Below are 27,316 nucleotides of genomic sequence, written 5' to 3' on the forward strand. Positions count from 1 at the left end.
CTCATGCCTGTAATCCCAGCACTTTGGGAGGACAAGGCAAGAGGATCACTTGAGGCTGGGAGTTTGAGACCGGCCAAGTCCATATAGTGAGACCCCATCTCTACAAAAACTTTAAAAGTTAGCTTAGCATGGTGGCACACACCTGTTGTCCCAGCTACTCAGGAGGTGAGATGGGAAGATTGCTTGAGCCCAGGAGTTCAAGGCTGCAGTGAGCCTAGGTGACAGAGCAGGACCTCATCTATTAATTAAAAAAAAAAAAAAAGAAAGAAAAGAAAAAAGAATTTGTGTTGAGTGGGATTGGAGAGTTGAAACAGACCAAGAGATTGTCCCAGGTTGTCCTCAAAGCTGAGAAACAAGACTCAACCCTGGATCAGTTGCAGTTGAACTTTATTCATCCGTTCATACCTGGGTCCCCCCCGGCCCCCACCTACCCTGGCCCTGCCTCCTCAGGGCTTCCAAGATGGGGTGTCGGGGTGGCTTTGTTTCTCCTCCAGATGCCGTCTTCCCAGAATGTGATCCATGCCCTCCAGGATCTAAGGGATGAGGACTAAAGGGGTCTGTTCCTCCTCCAGGCAGCAGGCATGGGACCATCCGTCTCAGCGGCTGCTTGGTGGTGGCGGTGTGGATGGGTGTGGCTCTCTGTTTGCTGGGGGGTATTCTGCCAGGATGTATAGGAAGCCACCCAGGGCTGCCACTGCTGTGGCTGTGTTGTGGGAGGAGCAGCCATCTGGGGGAGAGAGCCCCCATGAGTGCTGGGTGGCAAGAACCTTGGCCCTTTATTCAACACAGTCCCATTGAAAGTGCTTTTCAGCCAGGTGCGGTGGCTCACACCTATAATCCCACACTTTGGGAGCCTGAGGTGGGCGGATCACTTGAGATCAGGAGTTCGAGACCAGCGTGAGCAACACGATGAAACCCTGTCTCTACTAAAAAAAATATAAAAATTAGCCGGGTATGGTGGCACTCTCCTGTAGTCCCAGCTACTCGGGAGGATGAGGCAAGAGAATTGCTTGAACCCAGGAGGCAGAGGTTGCAGTGAGCTGAGATCGCGCCACTGCACTCCAGCCTGGGCAACAGAGCGAGACTCTGTCTCAAAAAAAAAAAAAAAAAAAAGTGCTTTTCAGATGTCATTCCAGGCAACTTGCAAGACACCGAGTGGGTGCTTCAGTGCTCCCTTAGGCCCATTTTGCTGGGCTGGGTGCCCTTCCACCAGCTGCTAAGGGCTCCCTTTTCTGGGAGGTATGTCCCTCCCAAATAACTTACCGATACAGGGATACAAAAGCCTGGCCACCTTGTCCCAGGGGGATGACTCTGTGGTGCAATTTATGCTCCAAGGCATTCCCCTCCCGCCCCTGCGGGGGAATCTGACCTGAGGCTGCATCCTGTCCCTCTCCCGCCTGGCTTAGCCTGCTTCCCTGACTTACCTACCTCAATAAACCACATGCACCGGAGTCCTGTCCCAGGTCCTGTGTAAGACCTTCTGAGATGGGGAAACTGAGGCTCAGGTAGCCGAGCTGAGCCCCTGGTCCTGGTGACACCACAGCTCATTTCCTGACCCCAGTGGCCTTCCTCTTAGTTGCCTCTGGTCTGCCTGGTCCCATGTGACCTCATGGCTCCTGGAGTCAGAGTCTCAGGCCTGAGCACTTGCCTAAGATAATATCCCTTAGATGTAGTTAGTTCTTTGAGCTCAAAGTGGGCTGCACGCCTCTAGTCTCACAATCTGTCTACTTGTGGAAGGGAGCCAGGAATTCTTTCCTCCCTACCCAGAGACTTTGGGAAGGGGAGGGGACCCCAGCTAGGTCCCTTGAAGGGAGGGAGAATGCAGATTTCAAGGTGCCGAATGACTAACCCTGGCAGTTCATGCCTCTCAGTGGCCTAACTGTATGGCAAATACAATGGGGAGGGCTTTGCATGGCGATCAGATGTCAGCCCCCAACAGTTTGCTGCCCATCTTACAGATGAGGAGAATGAGGCTCAGAGAGGTTGTGTGACTTTCACAGCAAGTTAGAGGCAGAAGCGGGACTCAAACCCACACAACCTGACCTCAAACCCTGTGCTCCTAATCTCTACACCAGCTGCCTCCTGCTCTGTGGGCTTGTGTCATAAGTGCAAGAATGAGCACACTCGTCCCGGGCAGTTTTCTAGGCTGCTGGTCAACCTGGAGGTGTCCCAAGAAAGGCCTTGGGCTCTGGAATTTCTGCAGCTTCCACTCCAGTCACCAGGACAGTCCTTGTGTTGGGCTCTGGGGACAGGCAGCTGACCAGGTAGTACACAGCAGGCCCCTACCACCCTAGCCATAGGCAGCCCCAGCCCCTCTGTGTCATAAAGGCCTAGCTAGGGCAGGGCCTCTGGAAGTCTCCTGGGAATTTCTCTCCCTTCTCCTGCGTGACATTTGGTGGCAGCTACGAAACTGACTCACTGGATTTCTGCTTTCACTCCTCTCTCCTGTCCACCTGTAGGTGGATGATGAGGCCATAGTGGGGTTGATGGAGAGATGTTTAGTTACTGGAATCATATACCCACATATGTTGGACATCTACTCTGTGAGCTGGCTATTCCATATCCCTTCCTGCTTTTGCCTGCAGTTATTTATTTTTTACTTTATTTTATTTTATTTTATTATAATTATTTTTGAGACAGAGTCTCACTCTGTCACCCAGGCTGGAGTGCAGTGGCACAATCTCAGCTCACTGCAACCTCCGTCTCCTGGGTTCAAGCAGTTCTCCTGTCTCAGCCTCCCAAGTAGCTGGGACTACAGGCATGCGCCACCACGCCTGGCTAATTTTTGCATTTTTAGTAGAAATGGGGTTTCACCATGTTGGCCAGGCTGGTCTCAAACTTCTGACCTCAGGTGATCCATCCGCCTTAGCCTCCCAAAGTGCTAGGATTACAGGCATGAGCCACCGTGCCTGGCCTATTTATTTTTTATTAATGAAAAATTGAAATAAAAATCCTCTCTTCTTGGTTCCTCCCTTCCTGTGTCCCTCCCTCCTTCCCTTTCTTCTACGTTATTTCTTGCCTTTCTTCCCTTCCCAATATACTTATATCCTGTTCTCACTTTCTCTACATTGGCCAACTGACCATGCAGTTTATTGTCACAACCGGGACACTTTGGAGGAAAGAGGGCACTATTCATAATGGCTCCAAGACAACAGGTGTAAACTGGGGCAGCTCAGGGAGCACTGGGCTGTGTGGCCACCAAAACTGTTCTGGTCACTTGCCCATTCATTGGCTTTTGTGTCCCTTCTCTGTCTTTCTTTATTCCAAGCTCCAGCACACAGACCCCTCCAAACTGCATTTCCAAGGATGCCTTGCTTACTGGTTTCGACCAACAGGAGGTGCAGGTGGAATGAGGGGAGAAGCCAAAATATTTCTCCCTTCCTCTCTGTGTCTACCCCTTGTTCAGCCCCTGCAGGCTCTGTTAACAGCGCTTCCTCCTGCCATTCTCCAGCTCTGGGGAGGGTAGTGGCTTCCTGCAACAGTAGAATCTCTGGGTTTTTCCACCTTTTCTGTTTTCAGCTCTTACAACACCTCTGAGATGAGTTTCCTCTAGTAAATTTCCTCTGTTGAAGTTCCTGATGCAGGTTCTATTTTCCTGACCAGACCTTGACTTAGAAGGGTTACTGTTACTATTTTTAACAACTGAAAGTTCTCTTTTATGCTCCTTTAACAAAAGACAGTATCTCTGGACTCCCCACTTTCTTTCTTTCTTTTTTTTTGAGACATGGTCTTGCTCTGTCACCTGGGCTGGAGTGCAGTGGTGCGATCTCAGCTCACTGAAGCCTCCACCTCCTGGGTTCAAGTAATTCTCATGCCTCAGCCTCCCGAGTAACTGGGACTACAGGCGTGTGCCACCATGCCCAGCTAAGTTTTGTATTTTTAGTAGAGACAGGGTTTTGTTATGTTGCCCAGGCTGTCTCCCCACTTTCTAAGAGGAGGCCATCAGGGACCCCCAGCCTCTCTTCCACCTCTCAAACATGAAGGCCCTCTGATTAGTGCCCCTTTGGTGATGCCAAGTCCTTTTCTTCCATAGCAGAGAATAAACACAGGCCTCTATTTTGCTAGGATATCTCAGTTTCATGTCAAGAAACTCCCTTGGGTATTTTCATTACCTGAAAATTGTTTTTCTCGCCTCTTCACTCTCCTCAAAAAATGCTGCTGATATTGAATAGCTTTAGATAATTCTTCATCTTCAGCATCTGGGAGAAGAGCAAAAGTTGAACTTCTCAAGAGAGATTTTTATTTTTTACATTTTTATTTCTTTTTACTTCTTTTCTTTTATTTTAGAGACAGGGTCTCATTCTATTGGCCAGGCTGGGTGCAGTGACAACAATCATAGCTCACCGCAGCCTCAAACTCCCAAGCTCACACAATCCTTCCTGCCTCAGCCTACCAAGTAGCTGGGACTACAGGCATGGACTACCATGTCCATCTATTTAAAAAAAAATTTTTTTTTTGGTAGAGATGGGGTCTTGCTATGTTGCTCAGGCTGGACTTGAACTCCTGAGCTCAAGTGATCCTCCAGCCTTGGCCTCCCAAAGTACTGGATTATATGTGTGAGCCACTGCAGCTGGTCTCAAGGTGAATTTTTAAATGTTACTCACTAAACCTCCTGCCTCCATAACATTTCAAGGAAGTTAGGTCTTCTCTTGAAACTTGAGGCTATTCCAGAAGTTTCCACCTGCACCTGTCTGCAGATCCTTTCGCATGGCCTAAACTTGTCATCTACTGATGGTTTTCCAAATTGTGGCTCCCCAAACACCCACCATCAGAACCGCTGGAGGTGCCTGTTAAAAATGGAAGTCCCTCCAAGATAAGCAAAAACTGAGGGAATTCATTACCACTAGACTGGCCTTACAAGAAGTGCTCAAGGGAATCCTACATCTGAAAAGAAAAAGACAATAATCACTATCATGAAAACATGACAAAGTATAAAAGTTACTGGTAGAGGAGAAACAGAAGAAAGAGAAAAGAAGCAAAACTATCACCATAGAAAAGCACCAAACAGCAGTGATAACAATAAGAAAGGAAGAAAAAAAATCAAAGGATATAGAAGATAACCAGAAAACAATTAATGAAATGACAGGAGTAAGTCCTCACACACCAATAATAACCTTGAATGCAAATTGATTCAGTTCCCCACTTAACAGGTATATAGACTGGCTGAATGAATGAAAAAACATGACCCAACTATATGCTGCCTACAAGAATCTCACTTCACTGGTAAAGACACATATGGAATGAAAGTGAAAGAGTGAGAAAAGATCTTCCACATAAATGGAAACCAGAAGGGAGAAGGAGTAGCTATACTTAGATAAAACAGACTTTAAGTCAAAAACTGTAAAAAGAGACAAAGAAGGTCATTATATAATGATAAAAGAATGAATTTAGCAAGAGGACATAACAATTCAAAAAATATATGTATTAAACGCTGGAGAATCCTAAAGCAAATGTTATTAGATATAAAGGGAGAGACAGACTCCAATACAATAATAGCTGAAGACATCAACACCTTGCTCTCAGCATTGGACAGATCATCTAGACAGAAACTCAACAAAGAAACACTGAATTTAAACTGCACTTAAGACCAAATGAATCTAACAGACATTTACAGAACATTTTATCTAACTGCTGCAGAATATATATTCTTCTCATCAGCACATGGAACAGTCTCCAAAATAGACCATATGTTAGACCAAAAAACAAGTCTCAGCAAATTTAAAAGAATTTAAATCATAGCAAGTATCTTCTTGACCACAATGGAATAAAACTAGAAATCAATAATAAGAGGAACTTTCAAAATTGTACAAATACAGGGCAATTAAACAACATGTTCCCGAATGACCAATGAGCAAATGAAGAAATTAAGATTAACATTTAAAAATTTCTTAACACAAGCGAAAATAGAAACACAATATGCCAAAACCTATGGGATATAGCAAAAGCAGTATTAAGAGGGAAATTTACATCAATAAATACCTACATCAAAAAAGCAGAAAGATTTCAAATAACAAACTAATGGTACATCCCAAGGAACTAGAAAAGCAAGACCAAATCAAGCCCCAAATTAGTAGAAGGAAAGAAATTGTAAAGATCAGAGCAGAAATAAATAAGAGACTAAAGAAACAATACAAAAGATCAATGAAACAAAAAGTTGGTTTTTTAAAAAGATCAACAAATAAATTATTAACTAGACTAAGAAAAAAAGAGAAAAGACTCAAGTAAATAAAATCAGAAAGAAAAAGGGACTATTACAGCTGATACCACTGAAATACAAAGGATCATTAGAGACTATTATAAACAACAAATTAGAAAACCTAGTGGAGTGTGCTGGGTGTGGTGGCTCATGCCTGTAATCCCAGCACTTTGGGAGGCCGAGGTGGGCAGATCACTTGAGGTCAGGAGTTTGAGACCAGCCTGGTCAATATGATGAAACCCAGTCTTTACTAAAAATACAAAAATTAGACAGGCATGGTGGCGGGCGCCTGTAATGCCAGCTACTTGGGAGGCTGAGGTAGGAGAATCACTTGAACCCGGGAGGCGGAGGTTGCAGTGAGCTGAGATTGCACCACTGTACTCCAGCCTGGGTGACAGAGCGAGACTCTGTCTCCAAAAAAAAAAAAGAAAACCTAGTGGAAAGGGATAAATGGCTGGACACATACAACATACCGAAATTGAACCAAGAAGAAATAGAAAACCTGAACAGACCAATTATGAGTAATGAGATTGAATGTGTAATAAAAAGTCTCCCCAAAACAAAAAGCCCAGGACCTGACAGCTTCACTGCTGAATTTTACCAAACATTTAAAGAACAAATACCAATTCTTTTCAGTCTCGTCCAGAAAATTGAAGAGGAGGAAAGTTTTCCAGACTCATTCTACAAGTTCAGCATTACCCCAATACTAAAACCAGACAAAGACACAACAACAACAACAAAACTATAGGCCGATTTCCCTGATGAAACTAGATGCAAAAATCCTTAACAAAATACTAGCAAACCAAACCCAGCAACACATTAAAAACCATTCATGGCTTTCCTACTTTGACCACTTCCAGTAAGTAATGAATGTTTTACATTAAAAAAAAAAAATCATTCATCATGAACAAGGGGACTTTACTGCAGGGATGCAAGGATGGTTCAACATATGCAAATAAATAAATATGACATATTATACCAACAGAATGAAAGACAAAATCATATAATCATCTTAATAGATGCAGGAAAATGCATGTGATGAAATTTAACATCCCTTCATGATAAATCTCTCAATATGTTAGGTATAGAAGGAATGTACCTCAATATAATAAAGGTCATATATGACAGACCCACAGCCAACATTACACTGAATGAGAAAAAGTTGAAAGCTTTTCCACTAAGAACTGGAACAACACAAGAGTGCCTACTTTCACCATTTTTATTCGACATAGTACTAGAAGTCCTAGCCAGAGCAATTAAGCAAGAGAAACAAAAAAGGGCATCCAAATGAAAAAGGGGGAAGTCAAATTGTACCTGTTTGCAGATGACATGATCTGATAGACAGGAAACCCTAAAAGCTCCACCAAAAAAGCTCTTAGAACTGATAAATGAATTCAACAAAGTTGCAGAATACAGAATAAACATACAAAAAATCCGTAGCATTTCTATACACCTACAATGAACTAGCAGAGAAAGAAATCAAGAATGTAATCCTATTTATGAGAGCTAAAAACAGAATACCCAGGAATAAATTTAACCAAGGAGGTGAAAGATCTCTACAAGGAAAACTGTAAAAGACACTGATGAAAGAAATTGAAGAGAACACACAAAAAATGAAAAGACATCCCATGTTTATGGATTCGAAGACTTAATATTGTGAAAATATCCATACTACCAAAGTGATCTACAGATTAAATCAAAATACCAATGACATTTTTCACAGAAATAGAAAAAAAAAATCCTAAAATTTGTATAGAACCACAAAAGACCCCAAATAGCCAAAGCAATCCTAAGGAAAAAGAACACAGCTGGAGGCATCACATTACTGGACTTCAAAATATGCTTCAAGGCAATAGTAAACAAAATATGACCAGGTGTGGCAGCTCACGCCTATAATCCCAGGACTTTGGGAGGTCAAGGTGGGCAGATCACTTGAGGCCAGGAGCTCAAGACCAGCTTGGCCAACATGGAGAAACCCTGTCTCTACTGAAAATACAGATATTAGCTGGGCGTGGTGGTGGTGGGTGCCTGTAATCCCAGCTACTTGGGAGGCTGAGGCAGGAGAATCGCTTGAACCCGGGAGGTGGAGATTGCAGTGAGCCAAGATTGTGCTACTGCACACCATCCTGGGTGACAGAACAAGACTGTCTCAAAAAAAAAAAAGAAAAAAAGACACATGAGCTGCATAGACATCTCTCAAAAGAAGGCATACAAATGGCCAACAGGTCTATGAAAAATGCTCACCATCCCTAATCATCAGGGAAATGCAAATCAAACCACAATGAGACAGCATCTTGCACCTGTTAAAATGGCTACTATCAAAAAGACAAAAAATGGCCAAGTGCAGTGGCTCACGCCTCTAATCTCAGCACTTTAGGAGGCTGTGAATGGTGGATCACTTTGGGCTCAGGAATTCGGGATCAGCCTGGGCAACATGGTGAAACTATGCTTCTACAAAAAATACAAAAATTAGCCGGTCATTGGTGACTCCCACCTGTAGTCTCAGCTACTCAGGAGGCTGAGGCTGGAGGATCTCTTGAACCCGGGAGGCAGAAGTTGCAGTGAGCCGAGATCGCACCACTGCACTCCAGCCTGGGTGACAGAGTGAGACCCTGTCTAAAAAAAAAAAAAAAAAAAAAAAAAAAAAAAAAAAAGGACAACAAATAACAAGTGCTGGCAAAGATGTAGAGAAAGGGGAACTCTTACACACACTTGATGGGAATGTAAATTAGTACAGACATTATGAAAAGCAGTATGGAGATTTCTTAAAAAGCTAAAAATAGGACTATCATATGATCCAGCAATCCCACTACTGGATATTTATCTAAAGGAAAGGAAATTGGTATGTTGAAGAGACATCTGCACTCCCATGTTAATTGCAGCGCTATTCACAGTAGCCAAGATACAGCAACCTGAGTGTCTATCAGCAGATGAATGGACAGAGAAAATGTGGTACACAGACCCAATGAAATACTATTTAGCCATAAAAATAACCAAATTCTTTCATTCATAGCAACATCGATGAACTTGGAGGACATTTAACTAATTGAAGTAAGCCAGGCAAGGAAAGATAAATGTTGCATGTCCTTCCTCATATGTGGAAACTAAAAAAGTTGATCTCATAGAAGTGGAGTGTTGAGGCAGAGCGCTTGTAATCCCAGCACTTTGGGAGGCTGAGGTGGGTGGATCACTTGAGGTCAGGAGTTCATGACCAGCATGGCCAACATGGTGAAACCCCCTCTCTACTAAAAATACAAAAATTAGCCGGGTGTGGTGGCATGCACCTGTAGTCCCAGCTACTCGGGAGGCTGAGGCAGGAGAATCGCTTGAACCTGGGAGGCGGAGGTTGCACTGAGCCGAGATAGCGCCACTGCACTCCAGCGTGGGTGACAAAGCGATACTCCATCTCTAAAAAAAAAAAAGAAGTGGAGTGTTGAATAGTGGTTACTAGAGGTGGGGAGGGGGATGGGGGAGAGGAGATAACCAGAGGTTGGTTAGGGGATGCACTAGTACAGCCAGGAGGAGGAATAAATGGTACCGTTCCATAGTACTATAGGGTGATTGCAAATAACAACAATTTGTGGCATTTTTTTTTTTAAAAAGAGTGTCTCGCTTTGTCACCCAGGCTGAAGTGCAGTGGTGCAGTCGTGGCTCCCTGCAGCCTCGACCTCCTGCTGGGCTCAAGTGATTCTCCCACCTCAGTCTCCCAAGTAGCCAGGACCATAGGTGTGCGCCACCACACCCGGCTAATTTTTTTGATATTTTTGGTACAGACGGAGTTTTGCCATGTTGGCCAGGCTGGTTTCTAATTCCTGAGCTCAAGCCATCTGCCTGCCTTGACCTCCCAAAGTGCTGGGATTATAAGGCGTGAGCCTGTTGTATATTTTCAAATAGCTAGAAGAGCGAATTTGGAATGTTCCCAACACAAAGAAATGACAGATGTTTGAGGTGATGCATCTGCTCATTACATATTGTATATGTGTATGGAAATATCACCCTGTACCCTATAAATATGTACAATTATTACGTGTCTATTAAGAATAATAATAAAGCCAAAAATGCAAGTTCCACAGCCCCATCCCCAACCCACCGAATCTATACATCTGGGGGCCTAAGAATCTTCATTGCATAAACTCTTTTAAAAACACACCATCTTATTTCAAAAGCTTTCGCTTCTTGGAGCAACCCAAGCTTCTAATGAGGACACTAACATTTCCTGGGAGCTGCCGTGTACCTGGCACAGGCTATGCGGCTTCAAATGTATTACGTCGACTCTCCTTGCGGCTCAGGAAGGTGGGGTTACTATGCTCACTTATTTACAGACAGGGAAATTGAGGCTCAGAGGGGTGAAGCGGCTTATTCCAAAGGGATCAGCTGTCCAGTGTCACATGGCTAGGAAGTGGCTGAGTCCTCTGTCTCTCCACCCTCTGCTACGTCACCTCCTCCCACGTAGTTGTTCCCGGCCACCCACCTGGAGAGCCTTCCCTGGAATTCTTTTCTTCTTCACCCTGTCATCTCCTTTATAGCTCTTATCAGAACGTGCAATTATTTCACTTCTTGGTTTGTTCAGGTGATTTATGTTTCTTTTCCTCAGGCCTCTGGTTTTCCCTAGAGCCTAGATGGTGTCTGGTACGTTAGTAGGTGCTCAATATGTACTTGCTGAATGAATGGTGATGCGGTTTGGCTGTGTCCCCACCCAAATCTCATCTTGAATTGTAGCTCCCATAATTCCCATGTGCTGTGGGAGGGACCTGGTGGGAGGTAATTGAATCATGGGGGCCGTTTCCCCCATACTGTTCTCATGGTAGTGAATAAGTCTCACAAGATCTGATGGTTTTATAAGGGGTTTCCCTTTGTGCTTGGTTCTCATTCTCTCGTCTGCCACTATGAGAGATGTGCCTTTCGCCTTCCGCTATGATGGTGAGGCCTCCCCAGCAGTGTGCAACTGTGAGTCCATTAAACCTCTTTTTCTTTATAAATCACCCAGTCTTGGGTTTGTCTTTATCATTAGCATAAAAACAGTACAATACAAATGGGCTTGTTAATGCAGCTGTAGGGGCCAACACCTTCCAATAAGACGGCCTCCTGTCTTGCCACATTTTGGCTTCCAAGGCTCCGAGCCCGTTTCTATTTGTGTGTACACACCTGTGTGTGTGTGTGCACCTGCAGGTTACAAATCCCTTGGCAACCTTAACACCAATGCATTGTTTCCACACCTAGCCTAGAAACTCAGCGCCACCCCTACCCCCACTGCCCCCGCTCTTAGCCAGGGCAGCAGCGCAGCTCACCAGGCTCCCCGAAGCATCCTTCCCGCTGTTTCTGCCAGCTGAGAATGGCCTCCAGCCACCGGAGCTTGTAGAAGTCGGAGAAGCCGCCCATTCCACAGAACATGACTGGAAGTAAAGAAGGGGGCCCTCTGCAGGCCTGCCCCCCAGGCCCACCTCCTCCCACTCCCCAGGGCTGCCACGGTGCCACCTGCCTCCATCTGCCTGGGTTAGGCTTAGGAGGTGGGCGTTCAATGCAGAGGCGGGAAGGAGGCAGCTTGAGCCTTTGCCTGAGCAACGAGGGGCTCCCATGCTTGTGTCCCGCCTCCCACTGAGGGCCTTGGTCAGGGCTGCTCCAAAGTCAGGATCAGTGGAGGGGTTTGGATGCCCCAGCCAGCGAGCAGCCACCCAAGCACTCCCTGTCTGCCTCATCCATAAGGCTTTGTGGGTCTGTCTGCCAGTCACCTGGTCCATCTGTGTAGAGCTCTATCACTGGGGCAGCCTTTGGGGGCAGGAAGCTGTCACACAGTGGCAGGTAAAATACAGGCTGCCCAGTTACATTTGAGTTTTCGATAAACAATGAATGTAATTTTTGAGTATAAGTATATCCCATGAAATAGTTGGGATAAACTTATACTAAAAATGGATTCATTGCTTATCTGAAGTTCAAATTTAACTGAGCACTCTGTATTTTTACTTGCTTAATCTGGCAAGTGTGTGTGTGTGTGTGTGTGTGTGTGTGTGTGTGTGTTGGTGGGGGGACACCCTGCTCCTTTGTCCCGGGGGCAGAATGCTGGCCATACTGTTTTCCATGAAGATGTCCCGGGTAGGGTAGGCATATCCGATGGCCTCAGCTCTGCGGTTCAGGTCCATCATGTTAGCGCAGAAGAGGCTGATATAGTCCTGGCTCTGTTGGAATGGCCCCTGTGTGCATCCCCTCTGGGGAGACAAACACCCAAAGACAAGGGAGTCAGTGGTACAGATGGCTGACACACGCCCTGCTATGGGAAAGTCTTGCAGTTCTGAGTTGGTCTTGCAAGGGGCTGTGTTTAGGGCTGTGTTTAGGGCAGGTCTTTTTCTCCTTTTTGCAGGATTTCTTCCCCATGCACACCGCCAGCCTGCTGGGACTCCTTCATCAGAGAGAGTTGGGTTCGAAATCCAGCTCTGCCACTTAGGAGCTGTGTGATCTTGGTTTGCTAAAGTAACCTTTCTGAGCCCCAAGAGTTTTTATCAGGAAAGGGTGAGGCCTCTAGAAACGGCACCAGAGGGGCTCTCATGTGGGGGGATGGCACAGCTGGGAAGTGCCCAATGTGATGGCAGGGCCACTAGGAGGTGCTCTGTGACCAATCGCGGGGGCAATGCAATCTACAACCAGCCTGAACCTGCGGGCAGCTTCAGTGCTACTCAAAGTGTGGGCCAAGAACCGGGCTGGTCACTCCCCACACTGGGAGAGAAGAACAGGAGTTGACAGCAGGCTTTAGACACTTCTGTAGCAGTGGTCAGAGTTACTTTCCACCTGCTGAATCTAATGATCAAAATAATTCCCTTGTAATACAGTTTTTATTGTATTTATAAAAATATTGGTCTGTCACAGCTTGCAGAGAAATAGTAATTTTTAAATTCTGTTGAACAAAAACAGAGAGTGTCTCCTCAGCTAAGGATTTCTGGACACCGAATCACATTTTTTTTTTTGAATAAAGATAATGAACCCTACCTTTCTGTATGAAGAAATATATATGGCCAGGCACAGTGGCTCATGCCTGTAACCCCAGCACTTTGGGAGGCCGAGGCGGGTGGATCACGAGGTCCAGAGTTCAAGACCAGCCTGGCCAACATGGCGAAACCCCATCTCTACTAAAAATACAAAAATTGGCTGGGTATGGTGGCACGTGCCTGTAATCCCAGCTACTTGAGAGGCTGAGGCAGAGAATTGCTTAAACCCGGGAGGCAGAGGTTGCAGTGAGCCGAGATCGTGCCATTGCACTCCAGCCTGGGCAACAGAGTGATACTCCATCTCAAAAAAAAAAAAAAAAAAAGAAAAGAAATATATATCTATATATCTATATATCTATAGATATATAGTATCATATATATAGTGGTGTGTATGGTGGTATATATATAAAGAAAAGAAATGTATATACTGGTGTGTGTATATATATATATATGCCACTATATATATATTTCTTTTCTTTTTTTATTTTTTTATATGTATATATAGAGAGAGCGGCATATATATATAGTGGCATATATAATGTAGTGGCATGATCTCAGCTTACTACAGCCTCTGCCTCCCTGGTTCAAGCAATTCTCCTGCCTCAGCCTCCCGAGTAGCTGGGATTACAGGTGCATGCCACCATGCCCGACTAATTTTTGTATTTTTAGTAGAGAGGGGGTTTTACCATGTTGGCTAGGCTGGTCTCGAACTCCTGATCTCAAGTGATCCACCCACCTCAGCCTCCCAAAGTGCTGGGATTACAGGCGTGAGCCACTGTGCCCGGCCTCATTCATTTGTTTTTGTTTACAGAGTTCTTTCTGATGATTCTCTTTTATTCTCTCTGTCTCTCCCTCATTGTGTTTTTCTGATGCCCTACAGTCCAGTTCAGCAGGCAAAGCTATCTGTTTCACTGGCCCAAGAGGATCCCAAATGCTAGATCCCAAATCGGCTCAATTACACAGCAGGAGTATGGTAGGGGCCCTACTTCTCCCTCCTGAGGTCCCAAGTAGAAATCCAAAGCTCTGCTTATTTTCCTGGTGTGTAGCAGACAAAACTACACTTGCCACGAGCCCCTTTTCATTTGTTTCTTTTTTCTTTTTTTTTTTTGAGGCAGAGTCTTACTCCATTGCCTGGGCTGGAGTGCAATGGCGCAATCTTGCTCACTGCAACCTCCGCCTCCTGGGTTCCAGCGATTCTCCTGCCTCAGCCTTCCCTTGTAGCTGGGATTACAGGTGCGCGCCACCACGTTGTCCAGCTAATCTTTTTTTGTATTTTTAGTAGAGAATGGGTTTCACCATGTTGGCCCAGCTGGTCTTGAACTCCTGGCCTCAAGTGATCTGCCTGCCTTGGCCTCCTAAAGTGCTTGGATTACAAGCATGAGCCACCACGTCCGGCCGCCCCTTTTCCTTTTTCCTTCCCCTTCCCCTGGCACGGCGGAGGCTCCCTGGGCACTCACCATTCTGGCCCAGAGGAAGAAGAGCAGTTGGTGGGACAGGCAGTAGCCGGAGCAGCCGGGCTTGGTCATGAGGCTCCTGCAGAGGTCTGAGAGGCTGCAGGGCTCGCTGCTGTCCGTCCTGGGGGAAAGTAGTTCCAAGCTGTTAAGGATGGAGTGCTGACTCCGCCCCGTGTCTTCCCAGCCTCCCAGTTGTAGTTGTTGGAACTCCCAGTAGATTCCAGACACCCAGCTGGGCATGGGGGTTGCCAGAGAAAATACAGCAGTCCTGCATCTTGATTTGCTAAATCTGGCTGCCCTAGCCCAGGAAAGATGACGCTAGAGCTATTCCGGGGTTGAGGAAGCCACCAAGCCTGAAACTTCCTATTGCTCCATGGGCCAAATCACATCTTTTCCAGCCCTGAACAGTGGGTACTTGAACCCAGACCACTTGGAATCTGGGCCCAACATGCTTATTCCTCCTGCACCAGCCAGGCGCGGTGGCTCACACCTATAATTCTAGCACTTTGGGAGGCTGAGGCAGGCAGGTCACCTGAGGTCAGGAGTTCGAGACCAGCCTGGCCAACATGGTGAAACCCTGTCTCTACAAAAAATACAAAAATTAGCTGGGTGTGGTGGCATGTGCCTGTAATCCCAGCTACTCGGGAGGCTGAGGCAGGAGAATCACTTGACAATCACTTGAATCTGGGAGGCAGAGGTTGCAGTGAGTTGAGATCGCATCATTGCACTTCAGCCTGGGAGACAGAGTGAGACTCCATCTCAAAATAAATAAATAAATAAAAATAAAATAAAATAAAAATAAAAAATACACACACAAATACAAAAATCAGCCGGGCATGGTGGCGCACGTCTGTAATCCCAGCTACTCAGGAGGCTGAGGCACGAGAATTGCTTGAACCTGGTAGGTGGAGCTTGCAGTGAGCCGAGAAAGAACACACCATCGCACTCCAGCCTGGGGGACAGAGTGAGACTCTGTCTCAAAAAATTAAAAATAAATAAACATTTTTAAAAAGCAGGGGTCCTTGGCTGGGGCCCAGCCCCTCCGTAAGTCCAGCTGTGTCCTCGCCCAAGCACTGCTCTGAAGGATGCTGAGAGGATGTGGCCTGGGCACTTGCTGTGCACTTTGCCCATGGGCCCCTGCACCCAGGGCTGCCCTGGGGCCTTGCTCCAAGCCCACCAAACACCAGGATAAAATGAGGAGCCCAACTAGGCTCAGTCCTGCCTTCCCGGAGCTGAATCTTCACTGGGGATGGGGACAGGCCCATAATACAAATGTAAATTGCATCTGTGGCTATAAGAGGTGCCAGGAGAGGCCGTCACAGGAGGTCTGCTATGTGCTGGGGTCAGAGGTAGGATGGGGTTTGGAGGTAGGATGCTGGCGCCAGCCCTGGAGGATGGGCAGACTTCTGAGGCCCAGGGGGTGGGGTGGGTGGGGTGGGGGAGCAAAGTCTTTGAAGTGGGAGGGAGCCTTGGAGAGTCTGAAAAGAGGCCTCTAGGGGCCTGGAGACTTGGAACGGCAGAGAGGAATTGGGGATTTGTCCTGGGACCTGGAGGTGGTGTGTTCAGCCATGGCTGCTGGAAGACCTGCTGTGGCATGGGAGGCCAGCGGGCCGCTGGAGCAAGGGGGACCCTGCTGGAGTAGGAGAGGGGAGTGCCCGGCAGCTACAGGGAGCTGCACCTGTGTCTGCACAAACCCCTGGCTTCAGCCCTGGGGGCTTGGAGAAGGAGGAGCGGGACGGGACCAGCTGAGAACGAGTGCATTTGGGTTTCCAGCAAACAGGGCAAGTGCAGGGCCCACCCGGTTCCCAGAAGCTGCACCAGGCACGCGTCACTTCTCTCCTCTGAGAATGAGTCCTGGGGCTCGAACGTGGGGTACACCAAGGAGGCATCAGTGTGGATCCAGGCATGTGGGAGCTTCCAAAACCCGGGCTGGAGGGTCAGCTGGAACTCTGGCAGAGAGGACAGACAGATGAGATGGGGTGTGGGGGTGACCCAGGAGCAGTGGACCACCCTGGTGTCCCCACCTCCTCCTGCAGCCCTGCCCACTGGCAGGTGCAGCTCAGGGCTCTAAGCCTTGTCTCCTGGTCCCAGATTGGATTTAAAACACTCAAGAAAGCTCCTTTTGCTTATAAAACCATTTTTTCCCCTAATCAATAGGAACAGTGTTGGGATGGGATTTGACTAAACCCACTGCATCCCATGGAAACCCCAGATAAATAAAAGGGTTAGTTTCCCAGGTGCGGGGCTCACGCCTGTCATCCCAGCACTTGGGGAGGCTAAGGAAGGAAGATCGCTTGAGGCCCAAAGTTCAAGACCAGCCTAGGCAACATAGCAAGACTCTGTCTCCACAAAAATAAAAAAAGTAGCGGGGTGTGGTGGTGTGCACCTGTAGTCCCAGCTGAGGCAGGAAGGTTGCTTGAGTCTAGAAGTTGGAGAATGCAGTGAGCTATGATCAGTTTTTTTTTTTTTTTAAGAGGCAGGACCAAGAGCGGTGGCTCACGCCTATAATCCCAGCACTTTGCAAGGCCGAGGTGGGTGGATCACTTGAGGTAGGAGTTCAAGACCAGTCTGGCTAACAGTGAAATCCCATCTCTACTAAAAATACAAAAAATTAGCTGGGTGTGGTGGTGGGCGCCTGTAGTCCTAGCTACTCGGGAGGCTGAGGCAGGAGAATAGCATGAACCCGGGAGACAGAGCTTGCAGTGAGCTGAGATTGCGCCACTGCACTCCAGCCTGGGTGACGGAGCGAGACTCCGTCTCAAAAAAAAAAAAGAAAAAAAAAGAATTAGCTGGGCATGGTGGCGCATTCCTGTAGTCCCAGCTACTTGAGAGAGGCTAAAGCAGGAGAATCACTTGAACCCAGGATGCAGAGGTTGCAGTGAGCTGAGATCACACCACTGCACTCCAGCCTGGGCGACAGGGTGAGATTCTGTCTCAACAAAAAAAAGAGAGAGAGACAGAGTGAGACGCTGTCTCAAAAAAGACAAAAACAAAAACAAACAAAAAAACCCAACCGCCCCCCCCCCCAAACAAGTGGGGAGGTAGAATTAGTGGGGAGGTGATATTGGTAGACCTTTTGGTTTGGTGAGAAAGTGGAGCTCTTAACTAAACAGATGCCCAGTCATAGGCATCTTTAAGATGACACAGGCAGGGACAGTGTTAGGGACCAGGCCTGGGAGAGGGTGGGGGACCTTAACATTGGAAAGGTTGGCCTGGGCTATGGTCCCTGTGGCTGGACTGCCGTGTGAGCATGAAGTGTGGCCTGGCTACCTCCCTGCTCACCCCCATGCATCTCATGGGAGGAGGGAGCAGAGGGGACAGGGTTGGAGCAGCATGATGGACTGGTTATTTGTGCCCCGCCCTTGCCATCCCGGAACAACTCAGCCAGACTTATTAGATGGGACCTTTTGCAGGGTCACTCGGGGCTGGTGAGGAGAGAGAGACTCTCAGTGGTCATAAGGCATGAGAAAGATAAACCCCACTGTTTTGAAAAATAGTGTGTGGACAACTTCAGGAATTTCTGCTGACATTTAATGAAGTGGATTAAAATAATTTGGTGACATGGGACACTACTGTTTGCTGTGCAAAGTGTTGAATTGCCTTTTGGACACTCTCCCCTCTGGGACAGACCAGCCCCTCCGCTCTGGTCTAGAACCAGGACCTCCAGCTTGCGCATGCGCTGAATGCGTGAGAGAAGACACCCTGCCTCCTCCGCACCCCTCTGTGTGGGTAGGAGAGCCCATCAGTCTGAAGTCAAGGATGACTGCACGTCCCCAGGGCTCGTCTGTGGCTTGCTCGGCAGACAGGTCCAAGTTGGTTACGGACTGTCCCAGCCCAGCCTTGCCCCAGGAGATCCCATGCTGGGTTATTTCAGTCAATATCCCCAGAGGCACTATTCCTGAGGGAATGGGACACCCTGCGTGTGCTCACCTCTTAGGTACTTGGGGTCACTCAGCTTGAGGTAGTGGAGGGATCTCTGGATGGCAGCCTCCAGCTTCTCCCCCAGCGTCCCCATGCGCAGGCTCAGTGGCTGCAGCAGGGGCTCCTGGGCCCACTTCTCCTGGACACTTTTTAGCTGCTCTGGAAGGGAGCAGAGTTAATTCATTCTGCTATTTGGAATCGGGACTTTTTTTTTGCCTTGGAACAGGAGAAAAAATGCCCCAAAGTCTAATGCTTCCTGGGAGCCTCTCTGCCTTCTCCAGCACTCAGAGGAGAAGGATTTACTGAGCTGACTGGAAATGAGGCCAGGATGGGGGTGATCTGGGCAATGAGAATGGGTGTCAGAGTGGTAGAAGGTGGTGGCTGAGAGCTTGGTTTCTGGAGGCGGGCCTGGGTTCAAATCTTTGATACTTGAGGTTCAAATCCTCAAATCCTTGACTCGTATACTTTCTTTTTGGATGGCCAGAGAAAGGTTGCAGGGTAGAGAACCGCTGTGTACAGTTGAGCAGGTTGTATACTGCACAAGGGCAATACACATTTGGATCATGGGTTTGTATATGCAGTAAGACAATTTCCCAGCCTGTGGCTGTCAAGTGACTTCAGGAAGGAAGTGCCTTTTTCTAATTCCCACGGAGGTACCCTGTGGGCTAGCAGTGACTTTGTTGGGGTGGGAGACAATGGTGAAGATCCAGAGGTGGCCAGAAATTGGGGAGACATGAGTGAGAACATCCGAGTGAGAGCATCCACGCAGGGCTGAGAGGGCGAGGGATGAAGTAGGGCAGCTGCAGTCAGGTAGGAACCTTGTTAGGGAGGATGGGCTGGGTTAAGAAGGATGCTGAGGTAATCCTCCAGGGTGACGGGCTCTGTCACGCCCCGTCTGCTCAGCCCCCTCCATGGGCAAACCCGCAGGGAAGATGTACAGGCTTGGGAGTGCTGACAGGGAGGGGCTCCCTGTGTGTCAGAGTGTCTCCTCCTGTGATTGCACCGGGTCTACAAAGTCCAATAGGACAGGGGTCCCCAACCTCCAGTCCAGTACTGGTCTATGGCCTGTTAGGAACGGGGCCGCACAGCAGGAGGTGAGTGGTGGGTGAGCGAGCAAAGCTTCATCTGTAATTTACAGCCACTCCCCATCATTTGCTCTCATTACCGCCTGAGCTCTGCCTCCTGTCAGATCAGTGGCTGCATTAGATTCTCACAGGAGTGTGAACCCTGTTGTGAACTGCACATACGAGGGATCTAGGTTGCACACACCTTATGAGGATCTAATGCCTGATGATCTGTCACTGTCTCCCATCATCCCCAGATGGGATTATCCAGTTGCAGGAAAACAGTCTCAGGGCTTCCACTGATTCTACATTATGGTGAGTTGTATAATTATATATTATAACATAATAACAATAAACACAACGTGGGCCGGGCACGGTGGCTCACGCCTGTAATCCCAGCACTTTGCGAGGCCGAGGCCGAGGTGGATTACTTAAGGCCAGGAGTTCAAGACCAGCCTGGCCAACGTGGTAAAACCTCATCTCTACCAAAGATACAAAAATTAGCCAGGCATGGTGGTGGGTGCCTGTAGTCCCAGCTATTTGGGAGGCTGAGCAGGAGAATCGCTTGAACCCAGAGGTGGAGGTTGCAGTGAGCTGAGGTGGCACCACTGCACTGCAGCCTGGGCGATAGAGCGAGACTCCGTCTCAAAATAATAATATAATAATAATAATAATAAATAAAAAATAAAGTGCACAATAAATTTAATGCACGTGAATCATCCTGAAACCCTCCCCTCCACCTCAGTCCATGGAAAAATTGCTTTCCACAAAACCAGTCCCTGGTGTCAAAAAGGTTGGGGACCACTGCAATGGGACGTAGACCCTGCCCACTGGGAGCTCATTGTTTAGAGAGACACAGATGAGGAAGCCGTTGCTGCTAGTCAAGGATGCTCAATGCTTTGATAGATGGAAACAGTAATGGCTGACAAGTACTGAGCCCCACTGGTAAGATGACGTAGACATACAATCTCATGAGATAAATGTGCATGATCGTGTGATACTCCCATCCACCAGCTGCGGCTGAAGGATGAGGAAACCAAAACTCCACGAGAGCAGGTAACTCAGTGCCATGCAGCCAGTTGGGGGAGATCCAGGATTTGGACCTGGGCAGTCCAGTTCTGAAGCTCTGTTCTAGGCACTGGCACTGCCTTTGCTCTCTTCTGGGCACAGTTCATGGTTATGGTTGTATTAAGCGCTGAATTCCTAGGGAATCTGTTATGGAGCAAGATTATTGTGAGGAGAAGGGGTAGTGGATGTGGGATGTGGCGTGGGCGGAGAAGCCGGGCTCACTGCAGCTGCCAAGGAGGGGGGACCCTGGTCTGAGGCTGTTAGGTGGGGCCGCTTTCCCAGTGAATGCTACCCAGTCATGATTAAGAGAACCCCCTCCCTTCATTGCTAAAAGAGGATAATAATAATGGGTGTAACCTCAGGGATGACGGGGCGAGGGCACTGAAGTACCCCATGCAATGCACCTGGGTTGTGCCCACGTTGAGCAGATACTTAGTGAACTACAGCTTTTGCTATCACATGCGCCCCAGGAAGCACCCAGCCCCGTGGGAGCCACCTGTGTGCTTGTGTGTGTGTGTGATATGCTTGTGTGCGTTCATGCATGCGTGCTTGTGTGTGTGATGTGCATGTGTGTGTGCGTGCATGCGTGCTTGTGTGTGTGTGCATGATGTGCGCATGTGTGTGTGTGTTTGCCTTGGCCTGTCTCCAGCCCCCTTCTTGGGGATCTTATAGCTCTCAAAGCTAAACAAACACTTGACTGTTTTTGCAGAATCCTCAGGAGACTTTGGCTGGAAGTGGAGGAAGTGGGGTTGGAACCCGATCTTGAGGGTCCTCAGTTTTGTCCACAGCCACCTCACTCAAGGGGAGGGGCCCTCCCACAAATATCTGTTAACGGGGCACTCTTCCCTGCTCCCCTTGTTCGTGGCGTGTCAGGAGGGGCTGTCAAATGGATCATTTCATCTGAGAAAAAGATAATTCCGAAATCCCTTCCCATGTTGCCTCTAAATCTTTCCTACTTCTAAAAAATTGCATAACAGCTGGGCCACAGCTGCCAGGAAGATCCAGCCCCGGCCTCCTCTCTCCTTATAGCCGAGGCAGGCTATACTGGGGCCAGGAGGCTGCCAGGTCCCAGGCGTACAGAGCAGGGCAGGAGACAAAGCTGAGAGCTAGCTTCCCAGTGTCCAGCCAGGGGAATTGGGGCTCACTCACCTTCCAGCACCCGGACCCCCACCATGCCATCCAGGTTGATTTCGGGCAGCCTCTGTTCTAGGAAGACGGTGGCTCTCTCCACTGCAGACAGGATCAGGTCCGCAATGGTGGCTTTACTTTCATCAGTGTCCAGCCCAGGCAGTGAGGAGGACCACAGCGGTGGCAGTGCCGTCAGTAAGAGCAGGAGCAGCAGCCCCGGGCTGGCCATGTCTGGCCTCTGCTCACAGCTGGTCACATGCTCAGCACCCCGAGCTCTGGCCCAGCCCAGGCTGCCTCTGCACGCCCTCCTCCCACCTCCTCCCCACCTCCGCCTGGCAGACCTGAAGACTAGTGGCCCTGCAGGGCTGCCAAGAAGCCTGGGGTGGCCTGGGCAGAGGACTCTGGGAAGGGTGGCTGCAGGGGGATGACGGCTAGGCAGCGGAGGTTAGGCCAGTCCTGGGCGAAGAGCCTGCTGTCCGCAGGATGCTGGGGAGAGGGGTGCCCGCCCTGTCCTTCTTGGCCCTGATTCTCCAGGCTCACAGGCTAGATCTTTGATCTAGCAATTGCAATTCAACCCAGAAATCCAAAAGCTCAGAAAGCAAAAACATTTTTTTTCTTGGTTTTTTGAAATAGGGTCTCATTCTCTTGCCCAGGCTGGAGTGCAGTGGTTTGATCACAGCTCACTGCAGCCTTGATCTCCTGGGCTCAGTAAATCCTCTTGCCTCAGCCTCCTGAATAGCTGGGACTTAGACATGTGCCGACATGCCAGGTTCAGCACTTTTCAATTCAGACTATCCACATTTCAAGGGCTTGATAGTCACATGTAGCTACTATACTGGGCAGTGTCTTAGTTTTGTGCTACTACAACAGAATACCTGAGACTGAGTAATTTATAAAGAAAAGAAATTCATTTGGCTCATAGTTCTGGAGGCTGGGAAGTCTAGGTTCAAGAGGCTGCATCTGGTGGGGGTCTTCTTGCTATATCATCCCATGGTGGAGGGCAGAAGGGCACGAGAGCTGGAGAGAGAGAAGAGAAAGAAGCTAAACTCATTCCTTTATCAGGAACACGCTTTTGCAATAACAGCATGAATCCATTCATGAGGGCAGAGGCCTCATGAAAGATTCCATCTCTCAACACTGTTGCATTGAGAATTAAGGTTCCAGCATACGAACTTTAGGGCACACATTCAAAGCACAGCAGAGAGTGAGGACCTAGCGTCCTTATTGGTTTCACTCAGTGTGAATGGGCATCTGTTTCCTTGCAGAAATTTTAATGTTGATTTCCTGGGTGCTGTCGCAAACCTTGCTGGGGCTGTTGTATGTATGTGCACCACATTATCTTTCTAAAGTCCAAACAATTTTGAATTCAGAAACATACTTGGTTCCAAAGGCTTCAGTTAAGAGATTACAGATCTGTAATAATAATCAAAAGAACACCACGAAAGTGTGTATTTGATGCTCCCTATCTGCAGGTGCTAGGTTAGGGCTTCTCCACCTTTTAATTTCATCATTGCTCTTTTTTCTACCCTTGGAGTGTTTTTAGACATTTTAATCCTGAAAAATCTTTAATAAGAGGCTTATTGAGATATTATTCACCTACCATAAAATTCACCTTTTAAATGTGTACAGTTTCACAGTGGTTTTTAGTATATTCACAAAGTTGTGCAGCCATCACTGTCTATCTCCAGAATGTTTTTGCCACCCCGAAAAGAAATCCCATACCCATTTGCAGAAACTCCCTATTCCCCCCTCCCCAGCCCCTGCCAACCATGAATCAACTTTCTGTGTCTATGGTTTGACCTATTGTGGATATTTCATGTAAATGGAATCATACAATGGGTGGCCTTTTGTGTCTGGCTTCTCTCACTCAGCGTGATGTTTTCAAGGTTCATCTGTGTTGTAGCACATGTCAGTACTTTATTCTTTTTTATGGATGAATAATATCAGCTCCCGGGGAAGCCCCTCCTGCTCTGATGATTTAAGAGAATGAGGACTATGGAGACGACAAACCAAAAGTAGACACCTAGGCTGGGCGTGGTGGCTCACACCTGTAATCCCAGCCCTTTGAGAGGCCAAGGCGGGCCGATCACTTGAGGTCAGGAGTTCAAGGCCAACATGGCCAACATGGTGAAACCCCGTCTCTACTAAAAATACAAAAAGTAGCCAGGTGTGGTGGCACGCAACTCCAATCCCAGCTACTTGGGAGGCTGAGGCAAGAGAATCACTTGAACCTGGGAGGCAGAGGTTGCAGTGAGCCGAGATGGCGCCACTACACTGCAGCCTGGGTGACAGAGCGAGACTCTGTCTCAAAATAAAATAAAATAAAATAAAATAAAATAAAATAAAATACAATACAATAAAATAACAAGACACCTGGAGCAGGGTGTGGTGGCTCACGCCTGTAATCCCAGCACTTTGGGTGGCTGAGGTGGGCGGATCACTTGAGGTTATGAGTTCGAAACCATCCTGGCCAACATGGTGAAACCCCACCTCCACGGAAAATACAAAACTTAGCTGGGCATGATGGTGCAGGGCTGTAATCCCAGCTACTAGGGAGGGTGAGGCAGGATAATCACTTGAACCTGGGAGGCGGCGGTTCAAGTGATTCTTCAAATTAGTGCACTTCAAATTAGTGCACTTCAAATTAGTGCAGTGAGCCGAGACGGCGCCCCTGCACTCCAGCCTGTACAACAGAGTGAGACTCTATCTCAAAACAAACAAACAAGCAAACAAGGAGACACCTGGGAAACCTCTGGTGGGAGGCTGTGGGAGCTGTGGACAGACCACATTCCATTCATCACTCATCCACTGATAAGCCTTTGGGTTGTGTCCATGATTTGATTCTTGTGGACAGTACTGATATTTGTTTACAAGTTTTTGTTCGAAAACCTGTTTTTCATTCTCCTGGGTGTATACCTGGGAATGCCATTGCTGTGTCACATGGTAATTCTATGTTGAACCTAATGAGGGACTACCAACTGTTTCCCACAGTGGCTGGGCCATTGACGTGCCTACTGGCAGAAGATGAGGGTTCCTCATGTACTGCCCCATGAAATTTTATTTTACTTATTTATTTTTTTGAGACAGGGTCTCGCTTTGTCACTTAGGTTGGAGTGCAGTGGTGTGATCATGGTTCACTGCAGCCTCGACCTCCCTGGGCTCAGGTGATATTCCCACCTCAGTCTCCCGAGTAGCTGGGACTATAGGCACACGCCACCACCATTTTTTTGGTGTTCTTTGTAGAGATGGGTTTTCACTATGGTGCCCAGGCTGGTCTTGAACTCCTGGGCTCAAGTGATCCTTCCGACTCAGCTTCCCAAAGTGCTGGGATTACAGGCATGAGCCACTGCTTTCAGCCTTAATGAAATTTTAATACTGCAGATATACTGCATGCTTGTGTATTGTATCAATATCTGTGCTTTATACATAAAAAGGGTAAGGATGTTTTGCTCCCCAAGAGCCATTTTTGCCCCCTTGGGAGCACCACTGGGAACAGAGGTTCTAGGGGAAGCTTGTCATTGTCATTACTTCTGTTAATCCTTGACCACCCCTCAAGTGGGTGCTCAACCAACTTGAACAAAATCTGAGGCTCCAAGGGAGATTGAGTGACTTATCCATATATCCTCTTTATTGTTGGAAGGACTGGATCTCATGTGGAATGGATGCCAAGTGAGAAAGCGGGACATGTGGGCTGGCCCAGCTATGAAACTGCCCCCCTGCTGGGGATGGCTCCGTCCCCTCTCTCCAGGAGACACCACTGCAACTCCCTCCCCAATGGAGGTTCACCTACCAGAGGGAGGCATCTACTTTTGGTTTGTCATCACCATAGTCTTTATCCTCTTAGCTCATCAGAGCAGAACAGGCTCTCAAAGACGTGAAGTTCCCCTCCCTTAATTCACAGATGAAGAAAGCAAATTGACGGGGAGTGACTCGCCCAAGGTGGAGGAGGAGAGCCAGGAGTCCTGAGGCTGAGGTCCCAGATCCCTATCTGTCCCATTACAGAGGGTCGACAGAGTTGGGCAGGCGATGTGTCGCAGGCCTCCACCCCAGCACACGCAACCTGGAGGCAGGGGCCTCGCTGGGAACCGGAGGATAAATGCTGCTGCCAGCGTGTTTGTATGCCCATCCCTGCTGTCTGCAGATACTTACTCATCCTTCCTTTCCTTCTGAAAGCCCGGGTTTCAAGGTCTGGCTTAAGGCGTGAGCTGTCCCTTCTGAATCCATAGAAAGGGAGTGATGGGGCTATTGTGAAAAGCAGATGCAAAGTGTGCCAAGCCCTGATCTGAGCCCGGGGACACTGGGGAGCCACATCCACGTGGGCTACCCTGTCCAGTGGGTGCTGCCTGTGGTCCTCATCAGGGGAGGAGTCTTGTTTGTTTGTTGAATACGGTCTGGGTGGTGGCTGTCCAGGTTCTGCGGCGGCTCCCAAATGGAGGCAATGGGGTAGCATCATTAGTGAGCTCTTGGTGTTTCTCTGCAAGGGACCGCTTTCAAAGAAAAAAGGTCATGATATGGTTTGGCTGTGTCCCCACCCAAATCTCATCTTGAATTCCCATGTGTTGTGTGGAAGGGACCTACTGGGAAGTAACTGAATCATGGGGTCAGGTGTTTCCCGTGCCGTTCTCGTGATAGTGAATAAGCCTCACGAGACGTGATTGTTTTATAAAAAGGAGTTTTGTTGCACAAGCTCTCTTTTTGCCTGCTGCCATCTATGTAAGAGGTGACTTGCTCCTCCTTGCCTTCTGCCATGATGGTGAGGCCTTCTCAGCCATGTGGACCTGTAAGTCCATGAAACCTCTTTCTTTTGTAAATTGCCCAGTCTCGGGTATGTCTTTATCAGCAGCATGAAAACGGACTAATACACGCCATCACAGAGACACACATTAAACTCTTACTATGGCTACTTTGGGAGGTGAAATTGGAGGGTCACTGGGGAAATTTCCTTTCTAGCCATTGATACTTAAGCAAAATCATGATGGTGTTTACTTCCTTGTTTGTCCTTCCCCCTCTCTACCTTTTAAATGTTTTATTAAGTGTGATGTACACCCTGGAAAATGGGCAGGTAAGCTGCTGCTTGAGGTACCGCCCCAAATGCACCACACCCACGTTACCACACCCACGTTACCAGCACCAGATCCAGAAGCAGAACCCACCAGGCCCTAACTTCTAACAGCGAGGACTGGTTTTTATTTACATAGACGGAACTCTACAATTCATACTCGTCAGCATCTGGCTCCTTTCTCAATGTTAGGATGAGATTCATCCAAATTCTTGTGTCACTATATTTTGAAATTATTTTCGAATCCTGAAGAGAGTTCTTAGATCCCAATACAGTAACAGCTTTACTTTAGTCGGGGAAATACACTGGTGTGTAGGGAATCTGGTGTATGTGCGTGTGTCCTACCACTACTAATTCTTGGCCCCGACGGGCTCCTGGGGGTTCTCCGCGCCCCTGTTAGAGAACCGCGTCGCCATCTCGCCCTCTCTCGGCCCACTTTGGAGGTTCGG

General features: G+C 48.0%; 1 long non-coding RNA gene across 2 annotated transcripts; it reads right to left on the reverse strand.

Moving 5' to 3' along the window:
* Positions 1 to 370: 370 nt before the first annotated feature.
* On the reverse strand, positions 371 to 27,299 carry C18H16orf89 (chromosome 18 C16orf89 homolog). 2 transcript variants are annotated; one of them, XR_008514381.2, is made up of 10 exons: positions 27,213 to 27,299; positions 25,958 to 26,295; positions 21,830 to 22,825; positions 18,558 to 18,707; positions 16,426 to 16,576; positions 14,631 to 14,748; positions 12,264 to 12,399; positions 11,485 to 11,589; positions 4,113 to 4,199; positions 371 to 727 (listed from the first exon to the last, which is right to left on the reverse strand). It is a non-coding gene; the product is annotated as a chromosome 18 C16orf89 homolog (long non-coding RNA). The 2 variants fall into 2 exon arrangements; XR_008514383.2 differs by lacking the exons at positions 25,958 to 26,295; positions 27,213 to 27,299 and having other exon boundaries at positions 590 to 926; positions 21,830 to 22,596.
* Positions 27,300 to 27,316: the final 17 nt, after the last annotated feature.

This window comes from Pongo abelii, chromosome 18 (genome assembly GCF_028885655.2).
Source record: "Pongo abelii isolate AG06213 chromosome 18, NHGRI_mPonAbe1-v2.0_pri, whole genome shotgun sequence".
NCBI lineage: Eukaryota > Metazoa > Chordata > Mammalia > Primates > Hominidae > Pongo > Pongo abelii.